The sequence below is a fragment of the Stomoxys calcitrans genome, chromosome 2, assembly GCF_963082655.1.
Source record: "Stomoxys calcitrans chromosome 2, idStoCalc2.1, whole genome shotgun sequence".
Classification (NCBI taxonomy): Eukaryota; Metazoa; Arthropoda; class Insecta; order Diptera; family Muscidae; genus Stomoxys; species Stomoxys calcitrans.
In genome coordinates this window covers 193,707,788-193,727,788 of record NC_081553.1, presented here as the reverse complement: position 1 = coordinate 193,727,788, position 20,001 = coordinate 193,707,788, and the positions used below count along the sequence as shown (strand labels likewise).

At 38.0% G+C, this 20,001-nt stretch overlaps 2 protein-coding genes across 7 annotated transcripts in view; one reads left to right on the top strand and one right to left on the bottom strand.

Moving 5' to 3' along the window:
• LOC106090482 (histone-lysine N-methyltransferase, H3 lysine-79 specific) overlaps window positions 1-3,918 on the bottom strand; it is a 154,576-nt gene extending 150,658 nt beyond the window's left edge. For all 6 annotated transcript variants that reach the window (XM_013256683.2, XM_013256682.2, XM_013256686.2 and 3 more), the window contains exon 1: window positions 3,149-3,918. The gene's annotated coding sequence lies outside the window, so the exon portion shown is untranslated. The remainder of the gene's footprint in view (window positions 1-3,148) is intronic.
• A 3,158-nt stretch (window positions 3,919-7,076) lies between these two features.
• The window catches only part of LOC106094484 (transmembrane and coiled-coil domains protein 2), a 101,589-nt gene continuing 88,664 nt past the window's right edge, over window positions 7,077-20,001 (top strand). The window contains exon 1 of the mRNA XM_059362288.1: window positions 7,077-7,354. The gene's annotated coding sequence lies outside the window, so the exon portion shown is untranslated. The remainder of the gene's footprint in view (window positions 7,355-20,001) is intronic.

The following is a 20,001-nucleotide window of genomic DNA, read 5'->3' as shown; positions in this document are numbered from 1 at the left end:
ATCTTCCCCACATGCCCTACACATGCTATCACTTACCGCGGCAATTTTGCATAGGTGAGCTCGTAGTCCTTTGTGTCATGTTATGATACCGAAAGCTATACTGACTTCCTGCTATTTCCTTTCAGTAATAGGCACGCTGCTCCAAAGTGTTTCATGCGCTTTTGTAGCCCACGCCATTATCTCGGACTGCGTCGGCCCGAATGGCTTCAAAACTTAATCAAGTTTATTTAAGGCCAGAGACCTTCACTGCCAAATCATACTCTATTTTTCCCCCTTAAACCGCTATGGCCGGACACCCAAACGGTGCGAATCGTGTCAACCTCGGATAATGCGTTAATATCCTTCTTACTCTCCAAGACTGTTCGTGACCTTACCGACCTGGTTGTTATTGGCCTGATGGACAGTTTATTGTCCGCAAAGATGGTTACACTCGACGTCCTCACGTTAACACTACACCACCTCACGCATTCCACGATTGCGCGGATCTCCGCCTGCAGGATGGCTACACTCGATGTCCTCACGTTAACACTACACCACCTTACGCATTCCACGATCGCGCGGATCTCCGTCTGCAGGTCCGTATAATGGTTGGGCATTCTACAACAGATCTCAGTCTTTGGGTTTTCAATATAGACCCCCAGTCCCTCTCTGTCCTCTAGATTTAATCCATCCGTGTAGCATGAAATTCGAGATGGCAATACCAGGGATCCGTCAATCCAAGACAGCGGCTGGCAGCAGTTCCTCTCACTCGACCACAATTGTGGCGGTCGATTGCGAGGCACGATCGAATACAGGAAACCTCTTCCATTTCTACCTGGTTTCCTATCGTTGCCTCGATTGTACCGTAATGGTATGATCTGCTCCTATCCTCTATCCATGCTTCCATCGCCTTTAGCCTCATAGCCGTAGTGGCTTCCTCACACTTAATCCGCCTATGCCAAGACATGTTCTCTGAACTTGTTGTATTATCCTTAGGTTGCACATTTTCTTCATCGCAGTCCACAAAACTACTGAGGCCCAAGTAAATATTCGTCTAATCTCGCTCCTGAAGAGCCAGTGGAGAGCTATTTCGAGCCTATGGCTCATCTACCTAGTGCCCAACATCTGTGAGCCTTCTCGATATGCTCCTGAATGTTATACTTCGAATTCAGGTTCCTCTCCAAGATCACTCCTAAGTATTTGACTTTGTTAGATATTGAAATCGTTGTATTTCGTACATTCGCCTTCCTCGTGAACCGGCAGTCTTCTCTGGGTTAACATTGAGACCCCTAGGTCTAGCCCAGTTGTATGTCATCTGCAAGACCCTTTCCGCCCTTCTAGATAGCTGGTTCGGATCCTTACACCTTGGAATTATTATAAGGTCGTCTGTGTAGCAGGCGGGTTAAAATCCCTCCTTAGTCAGCTTCCGTAATAGGTTATTTATGGTGGTCACCCATAGGAGCATCCGTCAAAGGTTATTATGGTTGTTGTTGTTGTTGTTGTAGGCACACGTCTACATGTGCAGGTGGCGATCCTCGTGTAGCTGCTATAGGTGAGCAAGCTCGTTCCGGACCAAAGGACCGATCGTTACGGGAACACGATGGCTATTGGTTATTTAAGTCAGCGGTATCGAGCCGAGAGTCTCAGCTGGGCGGTACGGCTCTTACACAAATACTGGACACACTGTGCCCGCGGCAACCGGTCCTTGGACCGAAATAAGCTCATTTCGCTCCCACCTACTACAAGAACCAAAAAGCCGATTGGGTCGACTTCGGAGTACCCACCAATCGTCGCTTCAGTGAGATGCCACCCCTCAGTTGTGCTGTTGGTAAGAGGAAATTTTGAGACATCATTAGCGCCGCAGCCGCTGGCTTTATACCAGCCTATCGAATATCCCAAGTGCTGCCCAATTTCCCGGCGTAGGCAGTGATACTTGCAGACGAGCGTGATTAGATTCGTTGCACTGACCCTGAAACCACCGAAATTAACAAGGTAGTCAACGAACATAAGCGGAATATATAGCTGGAACACTCAGGTACCGGTGGCAGTGGTCTAGTGTTAATTCACTCTCAAACACCGGAAGAAGGGATGTCAGGAACTCAGCCAATTTTATCGAAGAAACTGTGACTGAGCCGAAAAGATCCGCTAGGTAGTTCAACCGTCAATTTATTGGGCATCCTGAGTGTAACAAAGAATATCCCAAAAGAGTTACACACTTAACCTGTCTAACTATCCAGACAAACCTACTCGACACAGATCCAAATACCTCTGGACAAACACCATCTTAGTCGCAGAGTTCCTGGTCCTAAATATTTGAAGGACGAAAGATAGAACAACAAACTTTTCTCAAGTTTGCAAAAAACTCCTTCATTAGTATTGTCACTTGGGGAAAATTTGCACTTTATAGGGCGCCATTGCGATTCGCGTATATTCTCCCAATTAACAACATTTTCATAAGAACACACCAAAAAACAATTTTTAATGTAGTAGTATGAATATTTTTTTTTTTTAAGTACATAAGGCCTTGTTTGGCTTAGTTATATTACAGAACCAATAGAAATATTGTAGAAATTAAATTTTAGAAAACTTATGAATTAAAAATTCTTTTGAGCTTTACTGTTCACTAACAAAAGAAAGATGGCAACACTTTAGACAAAACACAGCAAATGGGAGGGAAACGCAACTCATTTATGAGTATAACACTTTACGCAATTCACAAAACAAAACAGGCAACTGAAATTACAGATAAATTAGTTTTTAAATTTCATAAAAAAGACCCCAATGCTTTACAAATCACAAACACACACATATATACACACACCATACATTTCTCTCTGTAATTCAAGATCGATCGTAAAGTTCCAATTAGTTAACTCTGGCAACATTCACACAAATATGGGACAAAATGGGGGCGGGGGTCCACAGTCACACACAGAAAATACATATTTATTTAGAGACAAGCACAGGCACTTAAATTTTCTTGGTCCCCCATTTTGATTTTCTTCACACAATAGAATTTACAGATTTGATTTTTCTCATTATGTATTATTTCTTCTGTGTTTCTGTTTCATTTCGTTTTGTGTTTTTCTTGCATTCTTTCAATAATTTTTTTCTTTTCGTTTTTTCTTGTTTGCTTTGGTTCACTGGCAATAAAATACAAAATACACACCTCTTTTCTTGTTTGCTTTTACCATCTATTGTAGATGTTGACGACGAAGACGACGACAATGCTGATGATGATTGTGACGTTTAAATCTTGAATTGTTGTTATGTACCGAGTACTTTTTAAAGGGGGAAAGTAGGCAAAAGTAGCAAACTTTTTAACACTAATTAAATTTTTAAATCTTATTTTTTTGTTTTGGCTTTTTTAAAATTTACGATTTTTAATACATCGATATGTACGAATCGATATTTTTTTTATCTTACACCATGATTACTTATCTTCTTTTTGCTTTGATAAATTCTCTTTTCTTTGTTGTTGTTACACCAAGATTGATTTTTTTTTTTTGTTTTTTATGTATTCCGTGTCTTACCACCACTTCACTCGTTCGACTTTGGTTCAATTATCATTTTATTTTCGTGCTCATTGCTGCCTTTTTCTCTCTCTTTCTCTCCCTTTCTAACAATTTTTGTGGTATTTTTTCTCACCACTCTATTGCTCTGCCGCTGCTACTTCTTCTTCTTCTTTAATTATCCACACCACTGTACTTTTTCTTGGTATTAGTTGATGTTAGTTAGCTGTCTGCATGTGTGTGCTTTTTTTCTCTTTTTTTATTATAAAAATGTGGCTTTCCCGCTAAGGTTCCTTTTTTAAACTCGATTGAAAATTGTTCCACTACTTAAATTAATTTTGTTTACTAATTTTTATTTGATTTCGAGGGCTTTGGATTACTCCAAAAATCCAAAAAATCGGTATCCTCGTTTCACCGTCTAACTCGTTCGCCGTTAAAAAAGGAACTGAAATGTATGTTCATTCTTTTTCACACATACATTGTTCTAGCGAGTAAATTCAGCGAATAACAATTTCATATGAAGGAGGAAAAGGGACAGCATGTGTAACTATTGCAAAAGCAAAGTATGGCCTGTCACACACTGTGGCCGGATATGAATTTGCACAGTTGCATTTGGGTAGGGTTATGCAAACAATCTTATCATACTACATAAGATTAATCAACAAACTTGTCTGAAATAGGGAAATGGATGGCAATGCTGGATATTGAATGTTGTGGCCTTTTTTTTTATTTTAAACCGAACTAGAATATTTTCAATACTAAACATGAGCATCAGAACATTGTAAAAAGAATCCAGTGCAAAGTTGAACTGGACGGTAATCGAAATCATTAGACAACTATCTATAACACGAGCTTTGCACTACGTACTAATATAAAAGACGTACATTTTTAGTCTTAAGTTGGAGTTACATACAGCGCGCAACACTCATGCGTACTTAGCAATATAATGCGCTCACGAATTTCTAAAAATCAGCTTATTTATGTCATTTCCAAAGTTAATTTTAATGAAAATTGGCAATAATGTGATTAAATATGATTTTAATAAAAGAATTTATCTGATTTACGGGCTGCAAAACAATTTTTGAACAGTTAACATATTCAAATCATATATTTTGCGCACTGAAACGCGTTCAAAGTTGAGAGTCGGTTAACTTATTTCGTCAGATGCGTCCGTGCATTTGTTGTGTGACTCACACAATACAAACCAACCCAGTTTAATTTTGTCTGATCTAGCAAAATTCAGTTCTTCGTCGTGACCGTATAGCTTTCTCGGTCTTTTCGTGTGCCTTAAATCTGTCCCTCCAGTGCATAAAGTACCGTTTACACTGCTCATTAAATCCGGATTTAAGGCTCTCTTCAGCTGATTTTATAAAGGGAAAACAGATGATCGAACCATTAAATACGGATTTAAAGAGCAGTACACTGGACGGGGTTTAATTAATCGTAGTTATCCTTGATTGGCTATATTATTTCTTGCGTAATAGAACCTTTTCCGAAGTACAGATATTTTCGACGAGCGAAAAAACGGTTATAGCCCGTTTACATTGAAATTTTTTAAATCTGGATTTAAATAAATCCAAAAACAAATCCCGTCCGTTTACACTGCGTTTTTGGGGATTTAAGTGACATACACAAGCGTACAGGCGTATATATAAATGTGCATTTCACACACAACCATACACAATTCTTGAAAACAGTTGCATATTTTGGTACTTTTATCGATTATTCAGCCATGAAATCGGTTTTCAAAAATAAATCCTGCAAAAATTGGATTTATTTTTGTATGATAAAACCTGCAAAAAACACAGGATTTAGCACTTAAATCGCGAAAAGATCATAAATTCGGATTTAGTGGCGAATATAGACGTACTTTTAGGGTTGGTATTCTATTCTGTTTTCATTTACAGCTATCAAATGTTTTTGTTTCCATACCAAAACACTTTTTTATCTGCACTCATTGTTTGCTCCATTTAATTTATTATTCGCAATTAAATGAAGAAAAACGAACAATTGAAACCTATAAAACATACAAAAATTATGCCGATAACTGTTTCAAGTATTGCCACTTTGCCACTCCTCACTATAAGCGGATTACTACTTTTCCGCCTATTTTTAGCCAAGGTTTCGCCGACATATTTGACAGTATTCAGCTTTATTTAAGAATGCGTATTGTAAATGTAACAATAACCGGCTGTTAGTGAGTTGTAAATGAGTAGCTCAATAAATCATAGTGGAATAACGCAATTGTAAACGAACTGTTTTAATTAGAAGTAAAACGCCTACAGTGTGAACACTTCTACCGATCCTATCAACGACAGAGGTGCGCCGTCTTACGTTATGTTCCGTTCCCAATAACTAATACGAATTGAACAAAGTCCGAATGTCATGATAAATCGATTATTCTCTTTTGTTGAGATCCGAAAATCGATTAACCAATAGTCGATTATGGATTTCATTCGCTTAACTATTAAAGTATGTTTACACTGCTCACTAAAACGTGTTTTATGGCCCGTTCGACGTAAAAGGCTGGTGCTATTGTATGTTCGTTTCGCGTAATTTTTTAGATAATAATTTTGAAGCTTAAAAAGCTTGCTGATTTCATTCAGTATGACATATATGATTTATGTTGTTCGCGATTATATTTTGAAACACTATAAAAGTCTCAATGATAATATAATACTTTTAATACAACTTTTTCAAAAGCTATGATGGAATGTCGTACTGAATAAAATGAGAAGGGTTTTTTTGCTCCAAAACCTACTATCTAAAACAAGTAATCACTTTGAAACTATTTTAATAAAAGAATTTTTTTATCATTGAAATTTTTGTAGCGTTTTAGAAAAAGTATAGCAAAAAACATGTGTTTTCAACCAGGAAACGAACAAAATACCAGCCATAAAAAAGCAATCGCAAAAAAATTTCGCGAAAAGCGAACATAGTACCAGTCTTAATGGCTGAATAATTGATAAAAGTACAAAAATCTTGTACAAATACTGAGTGCCTGTGATGTTCGATATGATAAGGCGCTTTTAAATAACCAATGACCAGCTTATTCCCGAGGCGATTGGTCTTTTGGGCCGGAATAGAGCCTGACGAGAATCCCCACCTCCACATAAAAATGTGGCTACAATAAAAACTTTAATTACCTTTGAAGGCTGGTACCATTTTCGTTTTTCACCGTAGAAACCTATGTTTTTACGATTAATATTTTGAAACACTTTCTAAATATCAATGATAAAACTAACAACTTTATTAAAAGCAATAAGTAATGAGGGAATGTCTTACCGAATTAAATGAGCTAGTTTTTTTTTTTTGCTTTAAAATCTATCATCTAAAAAAGTAGCCGGCAAACGTTGTACCAGTCTTTATGCTGTGTAAACGTTTTAAATATGTATTTGGATTTATTTTAAAATCGAGTTGATTTAATTTGCTTTAATTTTCTGGGGACTGTAGCTAAAAACGATTGATATTTTCCGTACCTTGTGTTTTTTTTTTACTTTGTGCCACCCTGTGAATGTAGAATAGTTTGTATTATCGAAAGTTAGTGACATCGCTAACTTCAAGCAGGTTATTTATATGTTAGTCAATTGGAAATGCAAACGGGAGCAAATTTTCTTCGGTAAATGACGCGGATGACGGAGTGCAGTTTTTCAAACAATTACGGCCGTATTAACAATAATAATACAATTTAATGTTTTATAATAAAAACAACGACTTTTAAAAATTTAGCTTGAACATTTTGTGTTGAGTGATAACCCAAAAAGTGCATTAAATAAAAGGTTTAAAGGAAATCGAAAGCAACAAAGAGGAAACAGAAAAAAAGTCCAAAAGTTATCGAAAACTACTACGAAAGGTGGTGTAAGGTGTGTATGACAAAAACACACAGCGGAAGAAAAATTAAAAAAAAACATACAAACAACCCATATACCAACAATAAAAATAGGAAAACATCCAAGTGTGTTAGGCGTTGTATGTTTGTGTGTGTGTGTACGTGTGCCAGAGAATTTTCATCTTGAATTTGCGAAATTGTTTGGAATTTGTGTTGTTTATATCTACATCTCATCAAAATGAAATGAAATAAGAATATTCCAATAAATTAATATATGTATATGGCTCCTCTAACAGAGCAAAAGCAAACGACGACGAGCCCAAATAACACAAATCGATTTTCGTGGTTGGCAAATGTTGTCTTGTCTGTGAAAAAAATATGGGAGGATTTTTTCAACTGTTCATATCAAGAAGAAGAGTTGTATAGAATTATGTGTGTATGATTGTGTGCTGTTGCTGTATTGAGTAAAGAAGGAAGAGTAACAACAACGGCAACAAACACTTTTTGGTATATTTGTTGTGTTATCTTCTTGTGCTTATTTGCAGTTGACGACGTTTGAGATTTTCGTGGTGCTGTTTGCTGTTCCCTAAAAGTCAACTTTGTCCCTATAGGATTAGGGTATTTCTCAAGCCCAACACAATTTGTTACAATATATCACCAGTTTGCCATCCATTTTGCATTAAGGTAAGTTAGGAAATACACAACTTCTCAAGTGTAAACATATTGTTAAGGGTTTTTTTTTGTGATGTAGATTAAGGCAATATCTAACCAATCGATCTATAAAAAGCTAAACATTTGAGGGCTGCTGAAAATTTCATAAAAATGGGTCACAAATTTTATGTCTAATCTTCTTTTTGATTGCCCAAAATCAGGGGCGTGGCAGACTGTGAATACTATCAGACATTAGAACCTTTTATAATTCAAAGGTCTTGTGCAGCTTGTTAGCATTTAGGTCAGTGTAATAAACAATGTGGCTATTTCCTTGCTCACAATGTTTGACAGCGGACATCAGAGGTATCTACCTAAATATTGCTACTCCATTTTCTAGCCCTTTTTCTAAAACGGGCTTCATCATTCTGTTGTTTTTATTTTCCCTTATTTCAGTGAACCGTCCGAAAAGATTATCAGATTTTTGCTTCTTTCAAAATTTCACAGTTTCTAATAGAACTTTCTCCCAAACTGGTGGCAGGGTATTTTGTTATACTAGAAACCCAAGTGATTTAATTAATAATTCGAATATTTGTGATAAGGCCAAATGTTTGAATGCCAAACAAAAGAAATTAAAAACCAAACGACACGGGATAACTATGAGCACCAACCACAACAACCAATCCCATGGCAGCCAGTTGTATGTACCGGATTGACCCGATGGAATCATTCATCGGCAAGGGCTTCCGCCTCATTGTACAAAACACTGCTACAATAAGCTACGCGAGGACTGTCCTATCGCATGGCCAGGGTTAAATGAAGCCGCGGAAAATGTGTACGGTGTTGGCATGCAGAGCCGTCGTCGTACTATGTAATCTACGAAATCCATGCCGATTGTCTCCCAGGAGTAGCCCCTTGAACGTCTTGGCTGCTGGTGAGGGAATGGAGATCGGTCTGTATTACTCCCCCTTACTCGGGTCCTTTCGCAGAGGCCACCGTAGCGCAGAGGTTAGCATGTCCGCCTATGACGCTGAACGCCTGGGGTCGAATCCTGGCGAGACCATCAGAAAAAATAATTTTCAGCGGTGGTTTTCCCCTCCTAATTCTGTCAACATTTGTGAGGTACTATGCCATGTAAAACTTCTCACCAAAGAGGTGTCACACTGCGGCACGCCGTTCGGACTCGGCTATAAAAAGGAGGCCCCTTATCATTGAGCTTAAACTTGAATCGGACTGCACCCATTGATATGTGAGAAGTTTACCCCTGTTTCTTAGTGGAATGTTCATGGGCAAAATTTGCATTTTATTACTCAGGTCCTTTCCAGGTTTCAGTAGCAATATCACTCTGCCGATCTTCCAGACATGGAGTGCTATAAGTGTGATGAAAGACAGATGAAAGACTAGATGCTTCATCGCAATGTAGAGATTCCGTTAGGATCCGGCGTTTCACGGATGTCTTTCGTAACTTCGTCCACTGTAAATGCTGATGGCTGTCCATCGGTTCTGTGTCTTCGACGGATGAATCTCCTTCTAGCTTTGGCACTCTCGAGGTGCTCAATAAATTGGCGGTTAATCAAAATGTCTCATATCTTCGAGTCAGTCTCCAAAAGTGACTTAAGTCCCTTCTTACGGAGTTTGAGAGTGACTAACCAGGTTACACGGCTTGTACATACCGTTACCAAAGTTCAATTGTTTCACAATCCCATGGCAGCCGGTTGTACGTACCGGATTGAAGCGATGGGGTCCTTCATCTGCAGGGGCTGCCGTCTCAGTGTACAACACACTACTATAACAACAACAATGTTTCAAGTTTGCTAGCCGCACATTCCGCTTATGACTATTGACAAATTTCCAGATTCAGATCGCTGATTCTGGGCCTAGTGGTGTCCTATCACGCATGGCTGCAAGTACTACTGCCTGCGCAGCGAAATTGGTCCGCTTGTCTAGTATAAAGCATTTCCTCTGAGCAACAAGCACATCTCAGGTGGGTTGCTGCTTACTAAAGCGACTATTTATTTATTTATTTATTTCTTGATAGTAATACATAAGCCTCCTCGGCCAAAAAAAACGTATTACAACGATATATATTCCTAAATAAACATTAAATAAAATTAAATACTTCACAGTTACATAAAGATGTAAGATTCTTAGCCTAATTCATTTTAATAGGCTCCCCAGCCATAACAAGATTATGCAAACATTTAAACTGTTGGATTTTTTAACAAGTCCCATGTAAGCAATTCAAAAAGATTCAACCAACAACATTAAGTTTGATCTGTAGATAGAAGTTAATAAGTTTTAAGCGAAATACATTATTCGATTGTGAAAAGATTCTTAACTCAGCGGGCAATACATTCCAACTCCTGGTCACACGAATACAGAATGATCTTTCGAAAACAGACCTAAATATACGGTGCAAGTTTATCTGAGTACTCCTACTCGAGCGAGAATAATTGAAGTATCTACGCAGTGTAACCGGTGTTCCACTTCTTATAACTTTGTAAAAGAATAAAATATTTCGTAGATCAATAAAACGGTCAAAAGAAGTTCCCAAGAAGGTTTTGACATACCCTGAAATGTTGTCACGAACACGTACATTATATACAAACCTAGCTACTGCATTCATAGCCCGTTTCAGTTAAAGAAGATTATAGTCAAACGTTCCTGACGTTATCTCCAAGCCATATAAAAGTTGCGGCATTAACAGAGCGTGAGCCCGAGTGTTCGGGCAGTAGTGAGTATTATGGAAATTTGGTCGGAAGAAAAAAATTTCGGCTTACCTGGATACGTCATGCAGGAGATAAGGTGATGCAATAGAAATGTTTGGCGAGCTGCTGCTCTACCACGTTATCCTGGTCAGACGTTCGCATTCACCGTGCAAAACGTTGAGCAGTTAATCTGTTCCGCTGAAGCCAACATTTTAAGGTATTTAAAAAGGGATTAACGGTGTTAACTCATCTTATGGTGTAGGGTAAAAAACATTTCTATGGTCCAAGTCGGTCTATAACCTACTATAGATTCCATATAATATGATCTCCCGATTTAACTTCTTAATCCTTTGGCCGCAATTGATGTCTGATTTGGCTGAAATTTTGCGTGAAGTGTTCTGTTATGACTTCCATTCCATCAAGAAACAGAAGATACTTCTCTCATAACAATGAGTACAGCCCGATTAAAGTTTACAGCTCAATGGTCTTGGAGGAGAAGTTTTAAATGGCATCTCTTCGTAGAGAAGTTTTAACATGGCACAATACTTCACAAATGTAGCCAGCTTTAGTAATGGGATAACCATAAGTGTACATGCCAAACTCTGCGCTACGGTGACTTCCGCATTTATGGCAAAATGGAGCTTTTATTCAAGCTATTTAAATTTTGGTATAAGTGATTCAATGATTTCAGACATGTAACTTGCCTAAGGGAATATGAATTCAAATCAATTGGTTTTAGAAGTAGAGTACGAAGCCCAACCTAGAAACATAGAGTCCGTCCATATCCAAGTCCACATGTGACCCGACAAAATTAAGCTCAAATTATAGGAATTTTATAGTAGAGTAGTTTTTTCGGCCCACGTCCAAAATTCCCCATACGGACAGGTATACTGACAAGAACTCAAATAAAACGTTTTTAGAAACAATGTATGTAGGAACTTGAAATGGCAAAATGAATTAAGTTTCTGACTAAGCTGCCTCCTCAAATGTCCAGCAAATGTACATAAAACCCCATCGAAAACATATGGAGCTCAAATTATGGACACTTGGGAGAGTCTAAATGTTTGTAAGCTCGCTCCAGTCCATACAACTGATAGGCGCAAGAACATGATGGCCATTAGTTATATTGAGACGCCAATAATTTGCCTTGTCATATCGAGCATTATAGGCACTCAGTATTTAAGCAAGTGCCGGCACCGTCGTGCCTCTCACCGAGACTGCTTTATCGATAACCGAAGATATTATCTCTATTTACCGCTATGTTATAGTGAGGGTACACTAAACAAGGTATAGTATAAAAGCCTACTAACCATAAACAGGAAGGCAAGTCTAAATCTCGTCATCATGTACAGGCTACTAGTTGTCGCTTTTTGAAGTAGTTCCTGTCCTTTAAAGGGATGTTCGTGGGAAAATTTGCATTTGCTAACACATGGAATCATGTGCTCCTCTGCAGTTTGATTTGAGTCATATATATTAATTTCGTGTTTACGTTGTTTTTGTTGCCACATTTGCATGCGGATGTAGCCATCCTCTACTATGGGTGAACAAGCTCGTTCCGGTCCATAGGACTGATCGAAACAGGAACATTAGTTATTTCGTCTTGTCATATCGAGCATCAAAGGCACCTAGTGTTAAAGCAAAAGCCGGTCCCGCCCAGTCTCTCAGTGAGCTGAAGTTTTTTCAGCAGTGATACTCCCCTTACCACTGATGGCGACACCTCGAAGAGGTTTTACGAAGAGTTTTCGCTTGGCAGCATACATTTCAGGGTTCCCTTTAATAGGATTAAATCATGCAAGTTTAACGGAAAATTTTCATTTGCAACTATTCGCTGTGTTGTAGTGAGGGTACACTTAACAAGGTAGTATTTAAAAAATAAATGGCTGAAAACATGGCTGTTAAGTGCTATTAATTGTAGAAAAGCTTACTTACCCAAACAGGGGGGAGTTTAATCTCGGCATCATAGTACAGGATAACTCACTATTTGTTGCTTTTTGAATTATGTGACCGAGTTTGGCTATTTTTTTGTGAAGTCGTCAAAAATATGTGCTAGTGTCTGATCTTCTATTAACTCTCTCTGTGAAAGATCTTTTTCGCACGCTTTCCAAAGCGTAATCTAAGTATTGGATGGAGGCCACCGTAGCGCAGAGGTCAGCATGTCTGCCTATGACGCTGAACGCCTGGGTTCAAATGCTGGGGAGACCATCAGAAAACATTTTCAGCGGTGGTTTTCCCCTCCTAATGATGGCAACATTTGTGAGGTACTATGCCATGTAATACTTCTCTCCAAAGAGGTATCGCACTGCGGCACACCGTTCGGACTCGGCTATAAAAAGGAGGCCCCTTATCATTGAGCTTAAACTTCAATCGGACTGCACTCATTGATATGTGAGAAGTTTGCCCCTGTTCCTTAGTGGAATGTTCACGGACAAATTTTTCATTTGCAATCTAAGTATTGGTATAAATCTATGGTTATGTCTACCATTTACGAACATCCCAATATTTAGTGGGGCACATTGGGACGGCAGGATTGTTCGGGAATGCTTCTTTGATGGATTCGATAGATTTAAGACTAAACGTGTACCTAAATAAATCTCCATAAATGTGTATCTCGGCACGTTGACCCAACTTTAGTTTGCATATCACCTTCGGATGTGTTTGATAAAACCTTATAGTATAGTTCGTACAATTTCCTGATTTGATTCATTTGGACTATTTTTTGTGAGTAGCCGTTAATATTTAGCTCTCCGTCCGACATACAGAAACGATTTATGAGTAAAAATGATGCCGCCCTTGGAGAAGCATACAATCGAAAATGTTGTTGCAAAGTTCTGTTGTGTTTTTATTAATTAAAATATCTGAATCTAGGAACATGAGTAGATGTTGATAGGATTTGCAGGATAGATGGACTGTGCGGGACACACATCACCAATTTATTGAGTCTTTATCGATTGACAATATACAATCATCACTTACCGCTTTATTGTAGCGAGGGTACACTTAACAAGGTAGTGTTTGAACAGGGGGTGAGTTTAAATCTCGGCATCATAGTGAACCAGTTCCTTTTCCTTTAGGCAAATTTGCATTTGCAAACACATGGATATCATGTGCTCCATATCAGTCCGAAGTTTGATGAGATTATGTTGTTACTGTCGATCCATGTATTTATTCATTAGTTTAGTATTTGTTAATCTTTCAGTTCTAGGATATCTACAACTTGGGTGGGGTGCGTCATAATAATTTTGTATTACTCAGTTTTATTCAAAACCTGTGTCGAAAAAATTTTAATAATCATTGTTTTTCCTTAGTTTCAACTTTGCATATTTTGGTATGGCTTATCTGTTTCTGGGAATATATATGTTATATACCTAGTTGATGGTATTTACCGAAACGATAAGGATTTTTTCGGGGTTATCAGGTGTCTTATCAAAAGTTCCGAAACCCCAAAAAAGGCATTGCAGACTATCTGATTATGACTTCAATTTATGCCAATCAAAATTAGCAAACAATTAAACAAATATTTTTGTTCTGACTACCGTTATTGAGTGAGTAATCTAATACATACTTGATATGGCACAAATGGCCTTCTTCGTCAAGAAGTTAATTTTATTTATTTCCAGATTAAAATTTCCAAAATGCCTTTGAAATGAAAAGACCTATTAAAAAGCATATCACCCACCGTTTGCCCTTCCCACAAGATAACGCATATACATAAATACGTTAATATATCTGTATGTATGTATGTGGTTGGCATGTACAATGTCGAGTACGCACATGCATACGCAGATCGTAGTCAATTTAAATCTTTGAAACAACAAGGAATCACTTTGTGTCTTATGCAAAGTGTAAAAAGTCAAGAAACTACAATGAACCACTTGTGTGCAAAATTTGAATGCGAATGTCTTGCAGAATTTCTGCTTCGCCCTCTTTTCTCCTGCACATCACAGTTGATGATGATGATGTTGGAGGGGTCATTTGTACATCCGTGCTATATATACATGCACACGCAAATATAAAAAAATTAGAAATATAGGTCACTTCAGAGATACCGCTCATAGCAGTGATACAGCCAACAACAATAGCCAGCACACTATAGTTCACATGCTTTATATTCTACTGCAGGCTGACTGTCAGCTGGAATTAAAATGAACCACACTACTACTGAGAGCACTGTGCCTCTAAGAAATTTATATTACATTACATACACCAGGGACACTAGAAAAAATTGATTCGACTTAAATGTAACTTGCAAGGAAATTTTCTATAAATAGACGAACGGATTATTACAAATAAAGAATTTTTTAATTTCGGATTTTAATTGAATGGCTATGATGTATTAATATGAATTATGGTTTAAGCTGCCTGTCAACTCTTTTTCGTTTATCGATGACCTTTTCGATTTTTACCGCTATGTTGCTGCGAGGGTGCACTTAATGAGGTAAAATGATAGAAGAAAACATCTGCAGATTGTCGCTGAGCTGCAGAATGAATATTGCTTACAATGCCTGTCAAATTAAGGGGGGTTGAGTTCAAATTTTGACATCATAGTAAGTATAGGGTGAACCATCTAGCCGGTTTTCAAACTATTTGATTTGAATTACGCCTCACGCTCTTCTCGTATGGTGAGAAGAGTAGGCTTTTACTGAGAAAAGCCAAGAAGGAGGTAAGAGTGGAATAGGACTAAAGCTGTTATCGCACGATATGTGAGTTACATATGTGCAGCCACTTACCGTATTCATAATACTTTCCTTAGATACGCCAAATACGAATAGAGCTCGCTATAATCGACATCTATTCTCAGTTGTAATGTATTTTTTATAGACATGTGTGTAAATGTTCGAGGAAATAAAAGCTCGCTCATATAAAATTTTTCGTATGTATCACAGGATGTGTGTAACTTTCAGAGTTGTTATCTTTGAAAATAAATATCGTGAAAAGTAGCTTAAAATCGCACTAAGAAGAATATGTACGACAAATGAAACATTGGAACATTTCCTTTGTCAATGCCACACTTTCGTAGCTCACAAACTTCGGAACAATCCCATGGTAGGTCGGATTGACCTGATGGAGTTCTTCATCGAGCTGCCGCCTCAGTGTATAACAAACTGCTACAACAACTACACATTTCGGGGCTTAGGTGAACACATAATACCAAAGTTGGACCAGCTTAGGGGCATATAAAGGAAGACTGGGGCATATAAAGGAAAGAAGTCTGGTAGTCTGAGTTCAAATCTTGGATTCCCTTGGACTTTTTTTGATGTCCGCACATAGTTAAAGAGAACTATACTATTGAAAATGTTATTTTTGTTGTATGTTGTCAATCGTTTCTTTATACATGTATATTCGAATCTATTAGGAATCTTTATCGATAACCGAATTATTATCACCATTTACCGCTATGTTGTAGCGAAGGTGCACTTAAAAAGGTAGTTAAAGATTATATGACTGAAAAATTACTGCAAATCCAAGAAGGCGAGTAAAAACCACGGCATCATAGTATACGTTGGCCCACTGGTCATAGTATAGGTTGGCCCACTGGTAATTGACTCAGTTGGGCCAATTTTTTGTGAAGTCGTTAGAATTTCTGCTATTCCAAAAGTGGCTGAGCCATCAATAACGCTTTTACCGGGGCTCGAGTCCACTAAGAGTCGTTTTCACACACTCTTCAAAGCTTCATATAGGTAACGTCAAGATTTGTAAAAGTTTTGTCTACCATCTGAGAACTTCCCAACGGAAAATGGTGCACTTTGGGGTCGCAACTCTAGATTAACTGGTGGCTTATCTCGTTTGGTGGATTCGCTGGATTTTGACCTTCATGTATATCTTCAGATGTTCATGGAGCCGCACTTACAAGAATATATACTGTCGGCGTGGAAATGGAACTGCATTTTAAAGTATTGGAACGTTGACCAATTTTCGTGCGAGCTCTTTCGATGTATTTGATTAGGCTTTAAAGATTACATTTGCTTATTTAGTGCTTGATTTTGAAGTATTTTATTTCTTTGGACAATTTTTTGTTGGTAGCCGTTAAGCCCAAAATAAAGAGACGATTTATCAGTAGAAAAACGAAATTGATGTTGTCCTTGGAGCCAGAGAGACCTCTACAATCGAAAGAAAGAGAAATAAAAGGAAAATAGTGTTGCTTTTGTTGTTGTAGCCACATTTTCATGTGGGGGTGGCGATCCTCGTCAAGCTCCTGAAGGTGAGCAAGCACGTTCCGGTCCAAAGGAACGACGGTTGTACAATGGTTATTTAAAGGTGCCAATAACCCGCCTTGTCGTATAGAGTATTATAGACACTTAGTATTTGTGCAATAGCCGGTGCCGCCCGGCCTCACACTGAGACTCACCCTTAGATTTTATATGTCTTTATCGATAACCAAATATACTATTTCCATTTACCGCTATGTTGACGTAAGGGTACATTTAACAAGGTAATATTTCTAGGAAAAATGACTGTAATGTGCATAAATAATAAAAAATTATAACTATACCCAAATTCAGGAACTCGGATTTAAAATCTCGACATTATGGTATAAGGTGACGCACTAGTTTTCACTTTTTGAGTTATATGACTCAGTTGGAGTATTATTTGATTTAAGTCATTAATAATAGGTACTACGCCTAAAGCGACTGAGCTTCTCTCTATAATTTGAAATGGGATAATAGATAACGAGTATTCCAATAAAATAGCCCGACCATAAACTATTTTTTTTTTTGCAGAAAAACAACTTTATCCATGTTAATAAATGTAAATTTCTCCATGTGTCTTGCTCTTTAACCACGAATTTCATCATCATGCGTTTGTCAAGCAGATGGGACTAGTGCCAGACGTCTTATAAATATAATTAATAAGTGTCTACATGTGTACATATATACGGACATCTTTACATTACAAACATTAGTCCAACAGCATTTAGTGGCGTGTTTAGCTAAGTGGTCCATCATCACTTACATATCCAAGCTATAACAACTGGAGAACAGAGACCCTCGTCAAGAGTAACAGTTTTTAGACTCTTCTTTACATCCTCCTCTTAATTTTTAAATGCACATTCTTTTATTTGCTTTAGGAATGCTTTCGTAAATTGCATTTAATTCAATTAATTTTGTGACCAAGACGAATGCAAATGGAATGTCCAATATATTTAATTTGAATACATAAAAAACTTTATGGGCAATGAAGCCTTAATGGTATGAAATCAACGGAATGTAAATCGAGAATTACATGCCCAGCATGGGAATACGAAATTTGAACTATAATTTGTAATATGAAATGCAAATTTTGACCATAAATATTCCACTAAGAAACAGGGGCAAAACTTCTCACATATCAATAAGTGCCTCCTTTTTACAGGCGAGTCCGAACGGCATGCCTCAGCGCGCCACCCCTTTGGAGAGAAGTTTTTACATGGTTACATGGCATAGTACCTCACAAAGAGCTTATGGATATCTGTGGGGTTTTCAGGTCAGTTAAAGTTTGTTGGCTACGAGGATGACGTCATTATGGTGTGTGGCTGTGTGCCAAGATTGGCCAATGAGCTTAATGTATCCCCCGAAATATAAAGTTTTTGGTATTCATCAATATGAGGTAAATTGATGTGTTCAAGGAATCTCTCCTATATGGGGTGGAGCTACCGCTGTCATTACAATGTCAGGACTTAGACGTCGTGCTGGACACATGACGGACCTACGTTTGATTTGTGGGGATGAGGATGGGTTATTGTGGCACTGCCCTGAAATTTCGGGGGTTAGGAGGAGGATTATGAATAAACAAACACCTTTTTTATGTCTTAATTATCTTCAGGTACATGGTCCTTTCGCCAGTCTTGACTGCTTCAAATGGCAGATTGAAGGGAATTCTCCAGTCCGGTTAGCCGCCGTTTTGTCATGCACGTTGACTCCTTCTTCATTCCAATGTCTGACATTGTACTGACGTAAATTTTATGTGTTCTTCTGAGCTTTTTGATTCTTTTTGTTGGCGACAGAATAGACCTAAGTTCCCTGAGTAAAGCTTGCAGTGACTGAAGTTGTGATACGCGTACTGCCGTTATATAACCTAAGATTAAGAACCATAACAGCAGCAACAAGTAAAAGGGTATTAAGTTCGGCCGAGCCGAACTTTGGATGCCCACCACCTAGGGTATATATGTAAACCACCTTTCGTCACAATCCGATGAAAATTGGATTACTTATGCACCCAAATTCGGCAAGGACATTGAGTGGTCTAATTATATGTCACTATTCAATTTTATAGAACAAAATATTGGTATTTTTGTCAGATATATCCAATTATAAACCGATCTGAACCATATTAACGTAGGATATCGTGAGGCTCAGAAAAACTCACTGTATCAAATTTCAGCGAAATCGGGTAATAAATAGGGCTTTTATGGGCTTCAGACCCCTTATCGGCAGAACGGTCTATATGGCAGCTATATATAAATATAGTCCGATCAAAACCATATTTAGGTCGAATGTTGGGAGGTCTTAACCTACTCACTGTTTCAAATTTCAGCGAAATCGGGTAATAAATAAAGCTTTTATTTGCTTCAGACCCTTTATCGGCAGATCGGTCTATATGACAGCTATATCTAAATATAGTCCAATCTGTATCATATTTGGGTCGGATGTTGGGAGGCTTAAAACTGCGCATTATTCCAAATTTCAGCGAAATCGGATAAAAATTAAAGCTTTTATAGCCTTCAGACCCTTTATCGGGGGATCGATCTACATGGCAGCTATATCTAAATACAGTCCGATCTGAACCATATTTAGGTCAGATGTCGGGAGGCTTAGAATTTCAGTGGAATCGGGTAATAAATAGGGCTTTTATGGTCTTCAGACCCTTTATCGGGAGATCGGTCTATATGGTAGCTATATCTAAATATAGTCCGATCTGAACCATATTTAGATCAGTTTTCATTGTTTCAAATTTCAGCAAAATCGGGCGAAAAATATAGTGTTTCTATGGGCATTAGACCCTTTATCGGAAAATCGGTCTATATAACAGCTATATCCAAATATGGTCCGATTTGGCCCATTCAAGAAGATAATCAGCTTTCATCAAAAAGACGCATCTGTGCCAAATTTCAGACCAATATCTAAATTTTTGAAAACTCTAATGTGATTACAACAGACGGACGGACAGACACATGGACATCGTTAGATCGTCTTAGAATTTTACGACGATCCGAAATATATATACTTTGTAAGGTCGGAAATTGAATATTCGATGTTTTGCAAACGGAATGACTAAATGAATATACCCCCTATCCTACGGTGGTGGGTATAAAAATAACAAGTAAGAGCGTGCTAAGTTCGGCCGGGCC